General features: G+C 31.7%; 1 long non-coding RNA gene across 1 annotated transcript; it reads right to left on the minus strand.

The window, feature by feature from the left end:
* Window positions 1-997: 997 nt before the first annotated feature.
* On the minus strand, window positions 998-14364 carry LOC133807136 (uncharacterized). The gene is made up of 2 exons (XR_009879164.1): window positions 6560-14364; window positions 998-6461 (listed from the first exon to the last, which is right to left on the minus strand). It is a non-coding gene; the product is annotated as an uncharacterized LOC133807136 (long non-coding RNA).
* Window positions 14365-15595: the final 1231 nt, after the last annotated feature.

Here is a 15595-nt window from a genome sequence, read left to right on the forward strand (position 1 = left end):
AATACTTTTCGCTCAAAACATATTAATATAAAGTACTATTTCATTAAAAGAGAAAGTTGTTGAATCCATCATTTCCATTGAGTACATGCCTCCCACTTGCATATTGACCGATCTACTTACAAAAAGCTTACCTATATGTGGGTTTTACTAGGAGCCTAGAATTGCTATTTTGTGTATTGAACATAATAGTACTTTGTATGGAATGCTTATGACTAGTATTTATGAAATATACATAATGATATTTGCAATCACTTCTTATATATGTATATATATTGTTGTTTGGCAAAGTGATAAGCACAAAAGAGACAAATGTGCAGTCTTAAATTGTTGTACCATATGCATGTTTGGTTTAATGATTATGCATGTTTGGTTTAATGATTATTTTTGTATTGGAATGTCTTCAACATTGGATCATATATAATACATGTATCATATCATAATGATTTATTTGACTGTCTTTGTGTGATTGATAATATTATGGTGGTTGATTATATTATTAAAGAGAATATTAGAATTATTATATAGACTATATAATTACAAATATAATTTCATATTCACAACCATTTATTAAAGTACCCATCACTTGTCAATAATCATAATGAGATGGATCTCACTTACTAATTGCATTTGAGGCCCATAATGGCACTCTAATAACTGTGTTGGCCCATTAAACTGCAGTCTACCACCTCATATTATAATAAGCCTAATTAACCCAATGATACCCCTTAGGGTAAGGCATCATACATGTGGCGTATGAAGTGGTAGTTGGGTGTGCCGGTTTGCTCTCCATAAGCCATCTCTTGCATTTTGCATTTGATCTTGTGTATTGTTATTGTTTTAGACAGATTATAAGTGATCAAGAAGAGTCTCCAATGCTTAGGAAGTATGTTTATTTTTGTGCAATTAATGCCCTATATAGAATATGAGGATTGATTGTTGTGATCCTGACTTTTGATTTTTTGATTTTTTGATTCTATAATGCTCGGTGTTTCTAAACTAACATGGAACATTAAGAACTTGCTATTTAAAAAAAATGTGAAAAATGCAAAAATAAAATATTTATGCCAATAAATCTACATTTCAATTTTAGATTTGAAGTGTTAAAATTTTTTGGAGCTGCACTTGTAATAAGTTGCCTACATACCCTTTACAGGATCAAGCTCCATGCAGTTCTTAAAATCTGCAAAACCATTACAAAGTTAAAAAATATTATACACAAGAAAATAAAAATTGAAACATGAAATATATTCGTACACATGTATAGCATGATATTTAATTTGCTAAATTTTGTAGTGTTATTTGTTATGTCTTAACACAACAGAAAATAATGGAGGATACAAAAGGGGTTTCGAGTAATATTATCAAGGCCAAAATAAACAATGGAAGGTCAGCCCCATAAGAAACTTTCAATTATACTAATCTTTTTCAGAAAACTTATGAAACAGAATACTTACCCGATTTTGTTTTGTGTGAAACATAAACTCCCGGATAACTAAAAAATATACATACCAATCTGTATGGTTACTTGTTGAGCTTGGAACCAGTTTAGTAGGTAAAACTTGGTAAAAGGGCTTAGGCTTGTATCGATTAGTATATTACTTGGTTCGGAGTAACATGTGGTTTATTTGTGTATTTACCTAACATTTACAATCACAAGACGACATCAAGAGTGCACCACAAACAGTATAGCCAGTTCAGTTATTCAAATATATAAACTAAAACATAATATATACCCTTTGGGGCCAATGCAGCATATTTGTCAATAGCGTGACGGACCCAACAAAGGTTGCCCCATGATTTTCTTTTAAATAATGTTTTCTGTTATTTGTTTTTAAATACGAGTCCATTCTGAATAATTTTTTACTAAAACGCACTCCTTGATTCTTTTAATTTTTACATAAATTATTATTCTAATATGTATATATTTATATATATGTGTATATATAATACTTCATAAGAAAACCCAAAATCAAGTACATCGATTATGGTAACAAACTCGAACCTCAAAAGCACGAATAAGATACCAAGAAGATATGTACAACAAAACCTTTAAGAATCAGAATCCTCATCACATAGAACGTTATTATATCACCATCAAACAAATTGAAAAAATCAATGGGCAATAACAAAGAGGTAGACGTTTAGGCCAAGTTTGACTACAATACATGAAACCATAGACAAAAAGAAATAATCAAAGGAACAAACAAACCTAAATGTTAAAGATGCTACATTTAAACAACCCAAAAATCAAAGGTCAATGTTTAATTAATTGTAATTTTAAAAAGCATACACCACCTTAGAAACCTGGTAATAAAGAAACGAAAAAAAAATATATCTATTGTTAGTTAATAGAAGCCCAAATACTGAAGATACACAACGATTTTGCAAATTTAATGACAATGTGAAATTTAAATTGCCAAAATTCTCATAATCCTGAAAACTTGCATCTACATGTCGTGAAGAAAATACCCAAGTGATTAAATGAAAATTATTTCAAAACACATCGATATTGGAAAATAACGGTCAGCAGAACAAAAATAGAGATACAACTCCGCATAAATTTTGCAAAAAGAAAAAAAAAACGCTGGCATGAAATTATTAACACAATTTATACAAACCATACACATACATATTAAAGTTGCATACAACGATGAAAAACTCAAAACAGTAAAATCATAAGACGACTCTAAACATCATGTGTGCACCACACAAACGTAGCTCGAATAACATGACACCATAGCAGTTCCAATGTCTATACGACAGTCATATAACATAAAACAACCAACTAAATAAACACTACAGTCGCATGACTGCATAACATAGTACAAATATCAACTGTACAGAGCCTCCCCAGTTTTCTTTAAATATAAAACTCCCCCGACCATGAGACTATTGCGGCCTACAAACAAGTCTGGACCAGAGCTAGGACACCATCAAACAGATCAAAAAACTCATTCGACAAAGATAAGCAACATCAGATATGTCTAGTACATACTAGGCCCGGTTGAATATACCCTCCAATAGTCTAGACATTTTGAAAGACGAGCCTGGATAAATGAGAACATATATACAAATAGACATACTTTAAGCCTTGTATTTTAAGTTGTTAACACATAAAGAGAAGTTGAAGATGCTATATTTCAACCATCCATAAATCAAAGGCCAACTTCTAATTTTAATTTGGAAAAGCATACTTGGACCACCTAAAATGATTGTGGTATAAACCATGCTTGCTGTCTCCATAAGAACTGCAATGTTGTTCCAAGTCCAACTACTAATAGATTTGAAGAAAAAGAAAAATGGAATACTAAACCAACTTCTCCAAAACTAAAAACTGAAGCATACCCAACGGTTGACTATAGGTATCAACCCAGATCTCCAAGTTGAAAGTTGTGAACAGAACATAACCTTAAAAGATTTTACTCCAATGTACCAAAGTTCCAGATGGATGCTCATGCAGATCTCAAGTGTACAACAATTGGTGATGCTCTACATACATCAAAAGCTACGACAAAATAAACTGTAGATAATGATTAGAACCAAATATCTGACCTTATACCGAGAACATCCAGCCAAAAGAGTAACAATATAGCTGTGTTCTTGAGTGGTGATGCTCTGCAACCATAAAAAGTTGAGCAAAAATAAACCAGACATGATGATCAAAAACAAAATATCAAACCTTGTATCGAGAAAGTCCAACCTACAATCAAGAACCTGATATCTGACCATACACCAAGAAGATCCAACCAAACAAATTTACAACATAGTTGAGAGTTTAATTAATAACCAACATCCTTACAAATTACAAAATGAGTATGTCAATTTAAGTACAAGTTCAGAGAAAAAATATAGCCAGTTCATTTAAGTTCGTCAATACCCCGTGGTTGGTTGTTGGACTTGAATCCACCGGCATCATCTATATAAATCATTTACGTGCCAACAAAACCCACATAGTTAACCCACCAAAAAATCACTAATACGTCAAAATTATAGCAAGTGCAAATCAATCAGTAATACTCTGCTTATATGAATATGAACCACATATCTGACCTTATGCAACCACGGAGCATCATCTGTAAATGTTTGAACAAGCATAAAAATCTAAAAAGAAAAATAAAAAAATTTGATGATGAAACATATCAAACCTAGAGGTGGAATAGAGAAAGACAGACATTAACCAAAAATCTCACGGGGTAATGCCAGGCAAGGTCAACATGCTTGTGTAAATGAACCAGAGAAAATAAGAATGATGAAAGCCTGAAAGTATCAAACAAAATGCATGCACATTTATAAAGCATACAAAAGAATGCGAGAATAATTGAATATGAATAGAAAGAAATCATTTTATACTCTCTCCACACTAACAATACGTAAAAGTATGCTCAAGCCACCAACCATTCTCTCGATCACCTAGAAATGACCCAGAAAGAAAGAATATACTGAAACACAAAAAACAGAACAAGAAAAAAAATCAAACAAATCAAATACTTGAACACAATGAGCAAAAGGAGAGGTAAATGTAAGAATGAAAATGATATGTCAAACCCAAAAAGATGAGAAGCCACAGTTTCAAATAACTTGATTCTGAAAGACAATCTGAAAAATCACTTAACAAAAATAAGAAAATAAGATAGCTAAAGACATTCACAACTAGATACTACGTTCCACAAAACACTTGCAAGAACAATGGGAGCAGCAACATTCAGAAGCAGATGGAACAACAGAAAATACTAGATATCCCAACAGCACAGCACCACCATCTGTAGTTCAGGCACAACCATGAAGATTATTGCAGCATAAAAACCAGTCCGAACCAAATCTAGGACCCCATCAAACAAATAAAGAAACTAGTTAGGCACACCAAAAATCAAGTCTGCTATCACAGTATCAATTTAAAAAAGAACTCAACCAGGAAAAAGGTTAATCTTCCAAGTGATTAAGGACACTGATCCAATATATCAAAGTCCCAAACAAATAACCACGTAATGATAAGAACCAGATATTTGACTTTACACTGAGAAGCAAACAAGTTCATAAACAAAGATTGCAATGCTCTGCATACTTAATGATATGGAGTACTACCAAAGACAATAATGACCTAATACCGAGAACACCCAGCATCCAACCAAAAGCTGAAATACATAACAGATAACACCCAGCGAATTGGCAATGCTTTGCACATGTTAAATTAGTAAAAAACAAATAGTCGGACCTCATACAGAACATATCCACTCACGAAGAATCATCTGGGAAAATAAATGTTGATAAGAAGCACAATCCAACAGATCTAACCCACAGAACTGGGAATGGAGAAGAGGAAGACAAGTTAACTGCAACATGAAGACTAAAGCATACTGGATTTACCCAAAGGTTATAAAAATAATGACTACAAGCTGAATCCTGAAAATTCATTGAACGACCCAGAGCAAAAACATGTACCAAAAATCTCACAGTTCGATGGATGCTACAAATATATAGCAAAGGATAAAAATTTGTTTAGAGAAAATACCACACCAAGTCAATGCCCCTGCAAGCTTAAAGGCTTGTTTAAATGGGATCCAACAAAAGAAGATTTACAAAAGTTAAAGCCTGAAAACATCAAACAAAATGAAAGAAAGTGGAAAGCCTGAAATTATCAAACAAATTGAATATGAATATGAAGTGAAAGAAATCATTCCACACCCCTCCACAATTCAACGGTATACTCAAGCCTTGAACCACTCTCTATCGTCTCTAGATATCACCTGGAAAGAAATAATACCCTAAAAATATTGTCGAAAAGCAATTCAATATAAACGCAATTTAATGAATAAATAATAACAAAATTCAAAATACAGTTCCCTAAATCCAGAAGGTAGGCATCATCTGCAAAAATAAAAACGCAAACAATTCAAATACTTTTGACACAATTAATGAATAGAATAATCAAAAGATAAGCAAGACAAAGCAAATTTAAACTTTGACATTACTTCCAACCTTCTTGCACAACCTCCAAGCATAAAGATGCATAGGCTGGAGCAAAAATCTTCACAGAGAAACAAGGAAGCAAAAAGTTTTAATTCAATAAATCTGGAAATTTCACAAGAAGCATATGTTGTACGAATAATTATGTGTAGTACCAATAAACCAAGAAATTTAAATAGAACCTGGTAGTCCGACATTGTAGAGCCTATGCAACCAGTGAAAATCATCCGTAAAAATGAAAATTGAAACAGCGCTGGGAATAAAAAAGAAATTACCAACAGGCTATGTTAATAATCTTGAGTAAAAGCAGACCCTGATATTCACCGAACAATCGAAACCCAGAAAAGTCACTCAACAACCCAAAGCAAAGATATGAGCCAAAAATCTCAAAAGACTGAAGTTGCAAAAGATACAAATAACAAAAAGTTTTGAAAGAAAATACTAGGCCAAGTCAACTCTCCTCCCAAGGTTAAATGCTTGTTCAGGAAGTATAGAGCCTGAAATTATCGAACAAATGCATATGCTAAGATACAACATAATAAAAAAAAACTCCTATAAGATGGTAAAGTTAAATGAGATAAAAGTCATTTTACACCTTTCCACAATCCAATGATACAAAAATATACTCGAGCCTTGAACCACCCTCTTGATCATCACATAGAAAGAGAAGTCATTCCAAAACCCTAAATAAAGAGGCAGAAAGAAATGAAAACATTCCAAATACTTGAGCACAATGAGCAAAAGGAGAGAAACAATGAAAGATTAAAGATGCCGCTATCTCAAACCCAAAAAATTGGAAGGCCACAATTTTTTAACTTCATCCAACAAAACAACCTGAAAATTCATTTAAAAAATGAAATTAAAAGCTTGCTAAAGACTTTCACTATAAAAATATTAAAAAATTTATATCAAACATTCTGTCCAACCATAAGAGCCCCTGTGATTAAGACCTAGAACTAATGTTGAGTAAAAGAGATTTGGCAAAACAAACTGAAATTTTGTCATTAATTCCAAAGACGTATGGTCAGAAGCAAAAATCCCCACAGAAAATCAGGGAAATAAAATATTAGATTCAATAAATCTGAAAATTTCACGAGAAAATGTATATGTTCTATAAATATTTTCCGTAGAAAGAGTACATCAATCTACAGCGAAATCTAAACAAAACCTGTGACCCCCACATAGCTAATTTATAGTACAAAGGACAAAATCAAACGTATAGAACACAAAGTACACCATCACACTAATGTATAGTATATCTTAGTACAGAGTTCAACTTCAGAGTATCAATAACCAAAGACAGAAAACCAAATATGTGCAACAAAACCATTCAGAAGCAGATTTAATAACAAAGAATAGACAATAGCAGCAACACAACAACACCCACAACAGAATTGATATGAAGTTTGAACAAAAAAGTATCACCACCAAACAAATTTTAATTCTGCCAACACCACAGTATAAAACTTGAAAAAAGAGCTTGATCAGGAATATGATTAATCTTCCAAGGGATAATAGATACTAATCTGATGTACCAAAATCTAAAACACATAAAGATGCACATCAACGACCTAAGCGTAAATCAACAACTTTACATCAAAAGTTGTGGGAATATCTATCCTTATACTGAGAACCAAACGAGTTCACAAATAGGTGTCGTCATACTCTACATACATCATCAGAAGTTCTGGAAAAAGATATCGATCAAGAACCAAATATCTGGCCTTAGATCTAGAACATACAACCTACGAGGCTACAATCGAGATGCAAATATTTGAGCTTACCCCGAGAACGTCCAGCCAAACAAGTTCCTAACAAATGAGTTTTTACAATGTTGTTTCATGTTCAAATCAGTAGATCTTTCTTTTCATCTTTAATAAAAAATGTTGATAAAGCAAGCATATACAAACATTTTCCAAAAAACAGATGATGAAATATATCCAACTAAAGTGCAGGGAATGAAGAAGAGGAAGACATAAGTTAACTGCACAATGAAGACAAATGGATGCTATAATAAACAGATAAAAGTCGTTTAAGAAAATACTAGGCCAAGTCAACTCCCATGCAAGGTTCGATACTTTAAGTAGATCCGAGGAAAGAACGTTGAAAGAATTTATGGGAGTAGAATTAGAGGGGTTTAGAATAAAGAAATGTAAAACTCAAGTATTTAAATCAAATATTTAAAGGGGTTAATATACTCTCAAATCAAACTAAAAAATAAGACTTACTTGAAAACACAAACACCCCTTTATTTGTTTTTATGGTTTTCTTGCAGTATTATTTATTGCAACTATTTGTATGTAAAGCAAACGTGAGTTCTTTTTTTACATTATTGTAATTTTGTAAAACCCTTTATTTTTATCTTGAGACTTCCAATAATTGAACTGGCAAAGTATAGAAAAACATGCAAAACTTGATCAACAACATTACGTCAAAAATTGAGGGAAAGAAACTGTAGATAATTAATAATAAGAATCAAATATAGGGAAAATATGTTGTGTATATATATTCCTTTAATAATATATAACATCATAATCAATTTAAATTAGAAAAATATAAAGAGAAACCTGACCAATATAAAATTTAAAAATTAATCACTTTAGTAAGTTAAAATTTTTGGAGCTGGGCTTATAAAAATAAGTTGCCTACATACCCTTGCAGGGAGCAAGGGATCAAGCTCCATGTAGTTCTAGAACCTACAAAACAAAATAAAAGTTATAAATATTTTATAAAAAAATTAAGCACAGAATATATGCGTACATTACGTAAGCATAATAATTACTATAACAATATAAGAAAAATACGTTGTATAAAACATAAAACAAATATTGACTTTGTTATGTAAAATACTTCAAAAATATTAAAATTTATGGACTACATACATATAAAAATAAAATAAAATAGGTAACTAAGTATTGAATAAAACTTGGTTGCATCCTAAAATCTAATTTATTAGATAAATATATATAATTATATGTCACCTCCACATAACACAACTTAATGATAAGTGAAATATTTATCCAATTTTGCATTGTGTAATATAAATTATTATCAAGATAAATATACCAATATGCAAATAATTTTGCTTAAATGAAACTTTGAAATTGTAAAATGTTATATCCATTTATTTACTTGACTCCATTTTCACTTGTTCTCATTCAAACAATTTAAAGATAGTTTGGAAACACGTTTTCATTTTACATTGGCCTAATATTAAGGAATAACAAAATTAGACTAATAATGTAAACATGTTTTCTCAAACTGAACACTACTTTCAAACAAATTGAAAAACCAGCAAAAAAAGACTCGATGAAAATAAACGAATTGAAAAATAAGTATTTTATTAAACCTTCAAAAACTGACTCCATTAAAAAAATGACTATTATTATTAATTGCTACGCAGGGTAAAAAAAAAGAGAACGCTACTAATAATCATACCTGATATTCTCATCCCATCTTCTTTTTAATAAATTAATTATTTATAAATATTTATTTTAACGTTTAAAGAAATATCTTTTACTTTAATAAATTTACATGAATATCATTAATTATGTTTCCTAGTACAACACTAATACTTGATTAAATAATGGAATCATTTTCTACTTATTTTAAGTTTAAATAAAAATTAAATATATCCATAAGTTCAGTTTTATTTTAATTAGTAGTTTTTTGAATTATAGACATAAATATCTCCTAATGAAGTCCAGTCGGAAGCAAAGCAACAAAAAATCACAGTAGCATATTAACCAAAACAGAAGATCAAATTATGACAAAACATATTTTAAACCAAAAGTTAAAACCAGTTTTCCTGAATTTTTTACAGCTAATGTGGAAAACATAAATCTATTATACCGAGAAATTAATGGAACCAAAATAGAGATGCATACACAATTGAACACAGAATTTATATGTACATGTATATATATATATAGTAAAATTAGTATACAAACATGGAAAAAGTAAGTTGTATAAAAAATAAAATAGATTTTGACTTTGACTTTGACTTGCATATATTTAACAAAAAAAAACAAAAAAAACACTTTCACATAATTAAGTCGATTTTGTTTTGCCAAACAAACTCCGTATACCAATATGCTCCCGACAAAAAAAAATATATATATATATATATATATAAAAAACAATATGCAACATTATATAACTATGTCCAAATATAACACTTAGCTTCACATTATAAAAACCAAGAAAAAAACCATGTAACATAATTTCTCAAACTGAACACTTCTTTCCAAAATAATTAAAAACTCAGCAAAATAGGTTGTGAAAAAAATAATTTTATAAAAACCTTCCAAATAGCAATCATTATAATTGTCAAATTTAAATAAATCTTTTTATTTATACCGTATTTCACATCGCATCTTTTTTTAATCATTTCTTTACAAATATTCTTTTTCACCGTTTAAAAAAATATCTTTTTATTTTAACAAATTCACAAGAAAACCATTATTAAATTTTAAACAATAAAATTTATTTCCCTATAGAATTTTTTTCTACTTATTTTAAATTCAACAAATACAAAAAAATAAATATATCACAATTTATCTCAATAAAGTAGCTTATTAATTTTAATATTATTATATTTATTTCATACCTTATTTTGTATTTATTAGTATAAAAATTAAATTTTACAATTTAGCAGTAAATTATTTTATAATCACGTACACGCAAGCATCAAATATAGATTTTTTATTTTTATTAACGTGGATAATATACAATCAACTTAAATTTTAAAATTTAGAAGGAAAAAAAAAAAGTAATACGAAAATCGGTAATACTGAATTTGACATTTATCTAGAAAAGAATACACATGAAAGCTGCCCATTCTATCATTTAAAAATATATAATTATTATTCCATCTTCATTTTTATTTTAAAATTGAAATTGTCATAAAGTCCAAACGTTTGCCAATCTCAACAGCATATCAACGAAAACAAAAATCTAATTGACGACACTATTATTTAAACCAAATAAAACCAATAGTGTACCAAACGAATGAGTACAAATTTCAACGAGAATCAATAATTGAACCGAATACAAAAACCCATCAGAGAAGAACCGTTATTAGAGAATACACAAATGTTGATATATCATCCACTCTCCATATGCAGTTTGAACAAAGAAGTATCACCACCAAACTAAATTTAATTCAGCAATTCACCAGTGTTTCTATAATTCTATCACTCCCCCAACGCATATCTTAGAAGACCTGATTGCAGCCTAAAAACAAAACCAGTCGGTCCGAACCAAAGCTATAGGACACCATCAAACAAATCAAAAAACTCATCGGACACATCAAAAAATAAGCCCACCAACACAGTATCAAACTGAAAAAAGTGCTTGACCAGGAATAAGATAATCTTCCAAGGGATTATAGATACCGATCCAATGTACCAAAAGTCCCAATCGCATACAGAAAAAAGAGAACATGCAACATCCCAGTGAAAATCAACAGTTGGTGGGGGAAAACATCTGTGGATGATGATAAGAGCCAAATATCTAACCTTATATCGAAACCAATAGAGTTCACACATAGGTGTTATCTCTGCATACATAAAAAATTATTGAGAAATAAACCAAAGATATCGATAAAGAACCAGATATCTGACCTCATACCGAGAACATTGAATCTACGAGAAAGTCCAACCAAACGAGTTCGTAAGATCCTTGCAAAATGAGTTTACTTCCATGTCCAAACGAGTAGGTTATTCAAAAGAAAATGCAAGGAAGAATCAGCAAATCAAATCTAAAGCTGTAATACATACCCCAAGGTCGATAAACTAATTATATCGAACAGAACCTCTGGAACTTCTACAAAACGAATCTTAGGTCCCAAGTTCATATCAAAAATCAGAAATTCTCTGAATATATCAAGTTCAGTGAAACATATACAACCCTGAAGAACAGAGAATGAACTGGGAAAATATATGGAAAGAACAGAAACCCACAGTGCTGGGACTAGAGAGGAGGAAGACATTAGTTAACTGCAGCATGAAGAGGATTTACCAAAAGGATATGAAAATAATCTCGAGTAAAAGCTTAACCCTGAAAATTCAATGAAGTCCCTGAAGCAAAAGACATGAACCAAAAACCTCTCACAAATTAATGGACGCTACCGATATAGCAAAAGATAAAAAGTCAATTAAAGAAAATACTAGGCCAAGTCAACTCCCCTCCAAAGGTTAGCTTGTTAAAATAGATCCGAGAAAAGAAGGTTGATGCTTAAGAAAGTTGAAAGCCTGAAAATATCAAACAAAACGCACATGCTAAAAACAGCATAAATAAAATGCCCACAAGAGAGAGAGGATAATTAAATATGGAATGAAATAAATCATCCTACAAGCCGTCCAAAATCCAGCTACACCAAACAGAAAATATGCTGAAGCCTTTAACTATTTTCTTGATTGCTTAGAAATCACATAGACAGGAAAGAATATACCAAAATCCTAAATAATAGGAACCAGAAGGAGAAAAAAAACAATTCAAATACTTGAAAGACAATGAGGAGGAGAGTGTTAAGAGTGCAGATGCTATGTATAACCCAAGAAGAGGAACGGTCACATTTTTTTTAACTTGACTCGGTAAAACAACCTAAAAATTCATTATAAACGAAGCAAAACAAATAAAGACGAAAAAGATTAGGCAAACAAACTAAAATTTTGACTTTACTTCAACCCTTCTTGCACAACCTTGCACAAAGATGATGTATGGGCAAGAGCAACAATCTTCACAAAAAATAAATCTGGAAATTTCACAAGGAGAAGAGATGTATGTTGTATAAATATTTCTGGGTACAAAGAGCACTAATAAACCAAGAAATCTAATTAGAATCTGTGACAACACATGAAAGAGATCAAACAGAACCTCCGAACTTCTACAAAGTTGAACAAAATACTAATCCAAAGTCCCAAGTGCAAATCAACAATCGGCAACACTGCATATACAAAGATTAGTGGAAATAAACCACAGTCTGATCTTATGCAGAGCATATGCAACAACTGAGAATCATCTGCAAAAATAAAAAATTGATAAAGCATATCACCCACAACGATGGAATAGAAAAGAATATTTACCAACAGGTTATGGTACTAATCTTTAGTAAAAGCAGACCTTGAAATTCATCGAATAAGCATAACCCAGAAAAGCCATTCGAATAACCCGAAGCAAATATTTGAACCAAAAATCTCACAAAGACCTAAGTGCAGATGAAGATAGAAACAGTCCTGACAGAAATAATACTAGGATACTAGGTCCAATCAACTCCCCTGCAAGGTTAAATGCCCACAGGAAACTAAGGACAAACAAATATGAATTTGAAAGAAATCATTTTACACCCCCTTCATAATCCAGCGAAACGAAAAACATACTCGAGCCGCCAACCAATCTCACGATCACAAAGAAAATTAATTCCAAAACCCTAAAAATAGAGGGAGAATAAATACAATCAATCCAAATACTTGAGCACAATGAGCTAGAGGAGAGGAAAATGTAAGATTGGAAGAAATCTTCACGAATCGGAGGAAACAAATACTTCGATTCAGTAAATCTGATCTAACATAAGTTATTCGATCAAGTCAGTCCCAGCCTAAGTAAAAAGACAAGGCTTAGAAAGCCATACCCAAGGTCGCTGTATTGATCTCAATCCAAAGTCACGATCTGCATAACACCAGACAAAGCCCAGCCACAACCATAAATTAAATTCAACAACGGAATAAACTAGATCCCCGGGCGCATATAGCCAAGCATCAGTCACCAAAGAAACCCTAGATAACGATGGAGAAACAACAGGAAATTAATCCAAAAAGAAACACAAATAGCGATCAAGAATCAAACCGATCTAATCTGAACCCAAGCGTAAATTGACGATCCTCTGCATATAACGATATAGATAAAGATCATAAACAGATCCACACTCTTCTAAACGTATATGAATCCAATAGACGAACTAAGCAATAGATAAGCAATCAAACCCCAAAAAACACCAAACGTCCAAACCTTATGTAACAAGGACGAAAGAAAGATATTTATCACACACCAAACGAGACAAGAGCCGAACCAATCTAAATCACAATTCCAAGCGTAAATGGACGATCCACTGCATATATCAAACCCTAAATCCGTACACAAGCACTAAGCCAAACCCTAATATCGATAGAGTAACGAAGCCATAGATAGACAATCAAAACCATAACCATACCATAACCAAACCTTAACTCCAACCTGAGGTGACCCCCACCCTCGACATCTTCTATGGGGTGGAGATAATGGGAGAAGCCAGGGTTATTTATATAAAAGTTAGATTAAATGGATGGCCAAAGATTAGGTTGAGATTAAAATCTGAACGGCTGAGAACGTGCTCCTCTATAGTTGATAGTCGGTTAGTTATTTTTTGCTAGAAAATATGGAGCGTTTCTAATTTAAATTTAAATTAAATTTTCTTTTTTTATAATCAAACTTCTTAAAAGTAGTGCAAGTCGTGTCATTCCTATCCTATCTTTTTAAAACAATCACCGCTTACAATGGGTTGTAGAATTTGAGATGATATATAATTAATATTTTATTATATCATTAATAAAAAAAATAACTTTATATATAGCTATATTTTTTTTTTGCAAAAGATACATTAATCATTGATTTAAATATTTAACTACATAGGTCTTTCTACCATATAACCTCATTTTACTAATTCATGAGCAATAATATTATAAATACGCAACATATGAGACAAAGAAATACTAGGAAAAAAATAATACAGCCCTATTGGGGTACAACAAAGGCAGGAGAAATGGTAGAATGAACAACTAATTCTGAATCACTTTTTATAAAAGCAATACGAAAGCCAAGTTCTAAGCACTACTATAAACTATAAGAGAGTGCCAACACTTCAACCTCTTTAGGAGAAAGTAATCCTGATAGCTGCTTGGCAAAACATCCTAATGAAAATCCCTCAAAGTCACGAACAATTGCACCAATACCAATAATGCATTCTTCACCATTTATAGCTGCATCCACATTCAACTTAAACAAACCAAAAGTAGGAGGCTGCCATAAGATGGGTTTCCCCTCAAACTGTGATACAATACTATGAGATTTAGGAAGTTGGGCCCTTAACCAACCTTTATAATATTAATCTGCCCAAAGGAGAAGGACATTGGCTGCTTTGAATTGTGAGTTATGCTTTGCATTATTGCGCTCGCACCAAATACTCCAAGCATAGATCAGCAACAAACTAAACTGGTGTGGTGAAACAGCTTCAAGAAGAGACTGCAATATATCAACAATGTTCCAAGATAGGCGAAGCTTTATTAAGTGTCAAAAACTGGATAATTTCCAAACTTGAATAGATAAAGGATAGAGTAACAAAGCATGGATGACATCATCGTATGGGGATCCATAGTAGAAACACGAAGCCAAACAAGGGACGTGACAAGATTGGAGTGCAGTAGCAATAGGAAGTATCTCATGGCACATACGTCGAGAAAATAGTTTGACTTTCCTAGACAGCTTTAACGACCACAAAGTGCGCCACCACTTACTGAGTAGATTAGTGCATGAAGAAGTTGGAATAGCATTTGCTGAGAAAGCTGAATGATATCCGCTTTTAACATAATAAATC

The sequence above is a fragment of the Humulus lupulus genome, chromosome X (assembly GCF_963169125.1).
Source record: "Humulus lupulus chromosome X, drHumLupu1.1, whole genome shotgun sequence".
In the NCBI taxonomy this organism is placed as follows: Eukaryota; Viridiplantae; Streptophyta; class Magnoliopsida; order Rosales; family Cannabaceae; genus Humulus; species Humulus lupulus.